Here is an 8,103-nt window from a genome sequence, read left to right on the forward strand (position 1 = left end):
TACAGCACAGGAACAGGCCCTTCGGCCCTCCCAGCCTGCGCCGATCCAGATCCTTCACCAAAACCTGTCGCCTATTTTCCAAGGATCTACTTCCCTCTGTTCCCCGCCCATTCATATATCTGTCTAGATGCATCTTAAATGACGCTATCGTGCCCGCCTCTACCAGCTCCGCTGGCAAAGCGTTCCAGGCACCCACCACCCTCTGCGTAAAATACTTTCCACGCACACCTCCCTTAAACTTTCCACCTCTCACCTTGAAATCGTGACCCCTTGTAATTGACACGCCCACTCTTGGAAAAAGCTTGTTGCTATCCACCCTGTATATACCTCTCATAATTTTGTAGACCTCAATCAGGTCCCCCTTCAACCTCCGTCTTTCCAATGAAAACAATCCTAATCTACTCAACCTTCCTTCATAGCTAGCACCCTCCATACCAGGCAACATCCTGGTGAACCTCCTCTGCACCATCTCTAAATCATCCACATCCTTCTGGTAATGTGGCGACCAGAACTGCACGCAGTATTCCAACTGTGGCCTGACCAAAGTTCTAGACAACTGTAACATGACCTGCCGACTCTTGTACTCAATACCCCGTCCGATGAAGGCAAGCATACTGTATGCTTTTTTGACCACTCTATCGACCTGCGTTGCCACCTTCAGGGTACAATGGACCTGAACTCCCAGATCTCTCTGTACATCAATTTTCCCCAGGACTCTTCCATTGACCGTAAAGTCCGCTCTTGAATTAGATCTTCCAAAATGCATCACCTCGCATTTGCCTGGATTGAACTCCACCTGCCATTTCTCTGCCCAACTCTCCAATCTATTTGTATTTCCCGGTATTCTCTGACAGTCCTCCACGGTATCTGCAACTCCACCAATCTTAATATCATCTGCAAACTTGCTAATCAAACCACCTATTCCTTCGTCCAGATCATTTCTGTATATCACAAACAACAGTGCTCCGAGCACGGATCCCTGTGGAACACCACTAGTCACCTTTCTCCGTTTTGAGACACTCCCTTCCACCACTACTCTCTGTCTCCTGTTGCCCAGCCAGTTCTTTATCCATCTAGCTAGTACAGCCTGAACCCCATACGACTTCACTTTTTCCAGCAACCTGCCATGGGAAACTTTATCAAACGCCTTACTGAAGTCCATGTATATGACATCTACAGCCCTTCCCTCATCAATTAACGTTGTCACTTCCTCAAAGAATTCTATTAGGTTTCTAAGTTATGACCTTCCCTGCACAAAACCATGCTGCCTATCACTGATAAGTCTATTTTCTTCCAAATGTGAATAGATCCTATCACGCAGTATCTTCTCCAACAGTTTGCCTACCACTGACGTCAAGCTCACAAGTCTATAATTCCCGCGATTATCTCTGCTACCCTGCTTAAACAAAAGGACAACATTAGCAAACCTCCAGTCCTCCGGGACCTCACCAGTGCTCAAGGGTGCTGCAACGATATCTGTTAAGGCCCCAGCTATTTCTTCCCTCGCTTCCCTCAGTAACCTGGGATAGATCCCATCCGGACCTGGGGACTTGTCCACCTTAATGCCTTTTAGAATACCCAAACTTCCCCCTTCCTTATGCCGACTTGACCTAGAGTATTTAAACATCCATCCTTAGCCTCAACATCCGTCATGTCTCTTTCTTTGGTGAATACCGAAGCAAAGTACTCATTAAGAATCTCACCCATTTCCTCTGACTCCACGCATAAATTCCTTCTTTTGTCTTTGAGTGGGCCAATCCTTTCTCTAGTTACCCTCTTGCTCCTTTCTACGAATAAAAGGCTTTGGGATTTTCCTTAACCCTGTTAGCCAAAGATATGTCATGACCCCTTTTAGAACTCTTTATTGCGCGTCTGAGATGTGTCCTACTTTCCCGATATTCCTCCAAAGCTTCATCAGATTTAAGTCGCCTAGATCTTATGTATGCTTCCTTTTTCATCTTCGCAAGTCTCACAATTCCACCCGTCATCCATGGTGCCCTAATCTTGCCATTTCGATCCCTCAATTTCACAGGGACATGTCTGTCCTGCACTCGAATCAACCTTTCCTTAAAATACTCCCACATTTCAAATGTGGATTTACCCTGAAAGAGCTGCTCCCAATCCACATTCCCTAGTTCCTTCCGAATTTTGTTATACGTGGCCTTTCCCCAATTTAGCACTCTTTCTTTAGGACCACTCTCGTCTTTGTCCATGAGTAATCAAATAGTTTGGATGGGGTGGTGTTTGTGCAGTGTGTTCAGGAAGCTTTTCCAACACAGTATGTAGATTGTCCGACCAGTGGGGAGGCCATATTGGATTTGGTACTTGGTAATGAACCAAGGCAAGCGATAGATTTGTTAGTGGGGGAGCATTTTGGAGATAGTGACCACAATTCTGTGACTTTCACTTTAGTAATGGAGAGGGATAGGTGCGTGCAACAGGGCAAGGTTTACAATTGGGGGAAGGGTAAATACGATGTTGTCAGGCAAGCATTGAAGTGCATAAGTTGGGAACATAGGCTGGCAGGGAAGGACACAAGTGAAATGTGAAACTTGTTCAAGGAATAGGTACTACGTGTCCTTGATATGTATGTCCCTGTCAGGCAGGGAAGAGATGGTCGAGTGAGGGAACCATGGTTGACAAGAGAGGTTGAATGTCTTGTTAAGAGGAAGAAGGAGACATCTGTAAGGCTGAGGAAACAAGTTTCAGTCAGGGCGCTGGAGGGATACAAGATAACCAGGAGGGAACTGAAGAAAGGGATTCGGAGAGCTAAGAGAGGGCAAGAAAAATCTTTGGCGGGTAGGATCCAGGTAAATCCCAAGGCCTTTTATACATATGTGAGAAATATGAGAATGACTAGAGCGAGGGTAGGTCCGATCAAGGACAGTAGCGGGAGATTGTGTATTGAGTCTGAAGAGATAGGAGAGGTCTTGAACGAGTACTTTTCTTCAGTATTTACAAATGAGAGGGGCCATATTGTTGGAGAGGATAGTGTGAAACAGTAAGCTCGAGGAAATACTTGTTAGGAAGGAAGATGTGTTGGGCATTTTGTAAAAGTTGAGGATAGACAAGTTCTCCGGGCCTGACGGAATATATACAAGAATTCTATGGGAAGCAAGAGATGAAATTGCAGAGCCGTCGGCAATGATCTTTTCGTCCTTACTGTCAGCAGGGCTGGTACCAGGGGATTGGGGAGTGGCGAATGTCGTTCTCCTGTTCAAAAAAGGGAATAGGGATAACCCTGGAAATTACAGTCCAGTTAGTCTTACTTCGGTGGGAGGCAAAGTAATGGAAAGGGCACTGAGCGATAGGATTTCTGAGTATCTAGAAAGACGCTGCTTGATTAGGGATAGTCAGCATGGATTTGTGAGAGGTAGGTCTTGCCTAACAAGTCTTATTGAATTCTTTGAGGAGGTGATGAAGCATGTGGATGAAGGTAAAGAAGTGGATGTAGTGTACATGGATTTTACTAAGGCATTTGATAATGATCCCCATGGTAGGCTTATGCAGAAAGTAAGGAGGCATGGGATAGTGGGAAATTTGGCCTGTTAGATAACGAACTGGCTAACCGATAGAAGTCAGAGAGTGGTGATGGATAGCAAATATTCAGCCTGGATCCCAGTTACCAGTGGCGTACTGCAGGGATCAGTTCTGGGTCCTCTGCTGTTTGTGATTTTCATTAATGACTTGGATGAGGGAATTGAAGGGTGGGTCAGTAAATTTGCAGACGATACGAAGATTGGTGGAGCTGTGGCTAGTGAGGAGGGCTATTGTCGGTTGCAAAGAGACATAGATAGGATGCAGAGCTGAGCTGAGAAGTGGCAGATGGAGTTTAATCCTGAAAAGTGTGAGGTTGTCCATTTTGGAAGGACAAATATGAATGCGGAATAATGGGTTAACGGTAGGGTTCTTGGCAATGTGGAGGAGCAGAGAGATCTTGGGGGCTATGTTCATAGATGTTTGAAAGTTGCCACTCAAGTGGATAGAGCTGTGGAGAAGGCCAATGGTGTGCTAGCGTTCATTAACAGAGGGGTTGCATTTAAGAGCCGTGTGGTGATGATGCAGCTGTACAAAACTTTGGTAAGGCCATATTTGGAGCACTCGGATACAGGACTCTGGCTGGGGTTCAAAAGGAGGAAACGCATGTCTTTTTTGAAATGAAACAACGATGAAGATTGAATTTAAGTCGATTTGTGCACGGAGCTTAGTTTTGACGACGACGCATCAGGATGGCCAGGCGGTCTAAGATGCTGCGTTCAGCTCGCTGTCTCTTTTGGAGACGTGGGTTTGAATCTCTCTCCTGATATTCACTTTTCCTCCACGAGATTTAATTTCTCCAGACAGATTTTCAACCTCAGGAAGATCATTGGACAAGCGTTGGCCTGAGGTCATGGGATTCCTGCTTAAATACGCACAGCAAGACCCCACAGGCAAAAGCCCAGTTAATGACTCGATAATCTGCTTCAGTGACTCTGGTTGAGGAATTCATATTGATCCCAGGACCCCGTGTAAAATTCGTCTTCTCAACTTATAAATAGTGTGGCTGGTTGGATTGTTCACATGCGTCCGAGAGGGGAAGTTGGGAACTCAGTTTCTATTGTGATTTATTGCTCCATAAACCTTATTTCCTTATTGCCTCACTGTGAGGTATTACTGGATATCGTTATATATCAATATTGCCCCTCTGTGGAGTACTACTGGATAACGTTTCCCGTGCAGCTTTGACAAATTGTCACGTGGACTAGAAACGTTAGCTCTTTTCTCTCCCTGCAGATGCTGCCAGGCCTGCTGAGACTTTAAAGCATTTTCTCCGTGGTTCCCTATGTGTGAGCTTTACAATGTTGCACTGTGTCATGCTGTCTCCTTCATTCTTGGGACTAATGTCGGGATGAGACTGCAAGAAATTTCTGATAGGTATTTGCTGCAAAGCAAACAGAAACGTGAGTTATGTTTACTTTTGGTGCGAGGTAGAATGTGAATAGAAGAGAACAGCCTCGATTCCTCGTTCTCAGGGTAATGGCCCAGCACGGTTTCCCTCCCGCACTCTGCTCCTTAAACCAGGAGGTACGTCATTACTGCCCTGCGGCAGCCACACAACTATTCACTTCCTCATTTTTTCTTTCAACAAGAATACACGTTTGAGCTCACTGATTCTGGTCAGCACAGTTCAGATAATTCAGTTTCGTGCTGAATGGTTGTTCTGTGAAGGTGACGTGATTTCTTCTGTGACGTTGTTCTGATGGGAAAGTGGGGAATGACTGCAATCACCTTCATAGAATGACGTTCGGCGCGACAGATTCACCGCTCTGGGAACATTGATCACGTTGTTACTGAATTCTTCAAACTTTACCTCAAGTCCGACCCCGCAGAGAATCAACCACGAGCAGAGTGGCGCAGCGGCAGCGTGCTGGGCCCATGACCCAGAGGTCAATGGATCGAAACCATTCTCTGCTATTTATTTTCTAATTCACACCAAAAGCAAACAAGTCGCTATTTGTCAGCAACACATCTGCCTTTTTCTTTATTAGTATCAAAGTTTTGCTTTCAGCCTGATCCGCTCCTTGACACCTGTTCTTCAGCGACCCACAGTGCAGCGAGGTGACTAAGTTGACTTCTCCCAGAACACTCTTCTCCCTCTACTGGATGAACGTTCACCTGTTTGGACACTGGAGGATTTCGCTCGGCGACTTGTCTGTGCAAGCAGCACCGGAAGCAGCTGTGGAGAGAAATTCCAGTCGTCAGGATGCAACTCTCCAGTTGGATACTTCACGTCGCTCCGATCATAGACTCTCAGTGCCTTCGTGTGAGGAACGGATAGAGCTGGAATTCGGTCCTTGTTGATCGGAGCAACTGATCAATGCAGCAATGAGAAGCTGCTTAACCCCCAGCGGCTTGGAGAAGGATGGCACTCAGATACAGAACTCTGGCTGGGGTTCAAAAGGAGGAAACGTATGTCTTGTTTGAAATGTAACGACGATGAAGATTGAATTTAAGTCGATTTGTGCACGGAGCTTAGTTTTGACGACGACGCATCAGGATGGCCAGGCGGTCTAGAATGCTGCGTTCAGCTCGCAGTCGCTTTTGGAGACGTGGGTTAGAATCCCACTCCTGATATTGACTTTTCCTCCACGAGATTTAATTTCTCCAGCAAGATTTTCAACCTCAGGAATTTCATTGGAAAAGCGTTGGCCTGAGGTCATGAGATTCCTGCTCAAATATGCACAGCAAGACCCCACAGGCAAAAGCCCAGTTAATGACTCGATAACCTGCTTCAGTGACTCTGGTTGAGGAATTCATATTGATCTCAGGACCCCGGGTAAAATTCGTCTTCTCATCTTATAAATAGTGTGGCTGGTTGGATTGTTCACATGCGTCCGAGAGGGGAAGTTGGGAACTCGGTTTCTATTGTGATTTATTGCTCGATAAGCTTTATTTTCTTATTGCCCCACTGTTAGGTATTACTGGATATCGTTATATATCAATATTGCCCCTCTATGGGGTACTACTGGATAACGTTTCCCGTGCAGCTTTGACAAATTGTCACGTGGACTCGAAACGTTAGCTCTTTTCTCTCCCTGCAGATGCTTTCAGACCTGCTGAGACTTTAAAACATTTTCTCCGTGGTTCCCTCTGTGTGAGCTTTACAATGTTGCAATGTTTCATGCTGGACGCTTTGTTTCAGGAGGCAGTCACACCCGGTAGAATAAGTACTGTTAATTCGGACAGTGGTCAGGGACAGAGTGGTGTGACTGCAAGGGAGGCATGTAGGAGGATCCTGAGTTTAGGAGTTGAGGAGCCTCTGCCCTTGACCTTGTCCAACAGGCAGGAGGTACTTACTCCCTGTGTGGATGAGGAAGAGGGCTGTAGGGAGGATGCGTTGACTGACCACTGCACCGTGGTACAGGAAGCCATTCAGGAGGGGCGAGCAAAAAGACAAGTGGTAGTTGTAGGGGATTCTATAATTAGGGGGATTGATGTCATCCTTTGTAAGCCAGATCGAGAGTCCCACATGGTATGTTGCCTGCCCGATGCCAGGGTGAGGGACATCTCTGATCGGCTTGAAATGATTTTGGAGAGGGAGGGGGAGGATCCAGTTGTTGTGGTCCACGTGGGGACTAACAACATAGGTAAGACTAGGAAAGAGCACCTGTTTGGGGATTATCAAACACTAGGGACTAAATTAAAGAACAGGTCTTCCAGGGTTATAATCTCTGGATTACTACCCGAGCCACGTGCCAATTGGCATCGGGTTGAGAAAATTAGAGAAGTTTCCCGCACTAAAGGAGTGGTGCGGTAAAGAGGGATTCCATTTCATGGGGCATTGGCATCAGCAATAGGGCAGGAGGGACCTGTACCATTGGGACGGACTTCACCTGAACCATTCTGGGACCAGTGTTCTAGCGAATAGGATAAATAGGTTGGTCACAAGGACTTTCAACTAGCAAGTTGGGGGGAAGGGAAATGTAAAGCTATGGACAGTATGATGGTTAATGGAGATGAAGGCAGCAGGTTACGTGACAGGTTATTATGTAGAGATATGGGTTCAAAGACAAGGAAAAATGGGAGAAATGGTAAGAGGAAAAATAAATTGCGAAAAGTTATTGATCAAGGTGTTAGGATTCATAACAAAGACGTAAGAAACAGCATAAGTGTACTTTACCTGAATGCTCGTAGTATACGAAATAAGGTAAATGAGTTGATGGCGCCAATCATCGTGAATGACTATGATTTAGTGGCCATTCCTGAAACATGGTTAAAAGATGGTGACGACTGGGAGTTAAATATTCAAGGGATTCAGACTATACGAAAGGATAGAATGGACGGTAAGGGCGGTGGTGTAGCGTTGTTGTTTAAGGATGGCGTCCGGGCAATAGTAAGAGATGATATTGGTGCTATGGAGGACAAGGTTGAATCAATTTGGGTGGAAATCAGGAATAGTAAGGCGAAAAGGGCACTGATAGGAGTAGTCTATAGGCCACCAAATAGTAACAGGATGGTAGGGAAGGCAATAAGCAAAGAAATAACAGATGCATGTAGAAATGGTACAGCGGTTATCATGGGAGATTTTAATCTGCATATCGATTGGTTTAACCCGGTTGGTAA

The 8,103-nt window shown here is 45.8% G+C and overlaps 1 non-coding gene across 1 annotated transcript; it reads left to right on the top strand.

Moving 5' to 3' along the window:
* The first annotated feature begins 5,382 nt into the window (after positions 1-5,382).
* Positions 5,383-5,454, top strand: trnam-cau (transfer RNA methionine (anticodon CAU)). The gene has a single exon. It is a non-coding gene; the product is annotated as a tRNA-Met (tRNA).
* Positions 5,455-8,103: the final 2,649 nt, after the last annotated feature.

The sequence above is a fragment of the Scyliorhinus torazame genome, chromosome 24 (assembly GCF_047496885.1).
Source record: "Scyliorhinus torazame isolate Kashiwa2021f chromosome 24, sScyTor2.1, whole genome shotgun sequence".
NCBI classification, from domain to species: domain Eukaryota; kingdom Metazoa; phylum Chordata; class Chondrichthyes; order Carcharhiniformes; family Scyliorhinidae; genus Scyliorhinus; species Scyliorhinus torazame.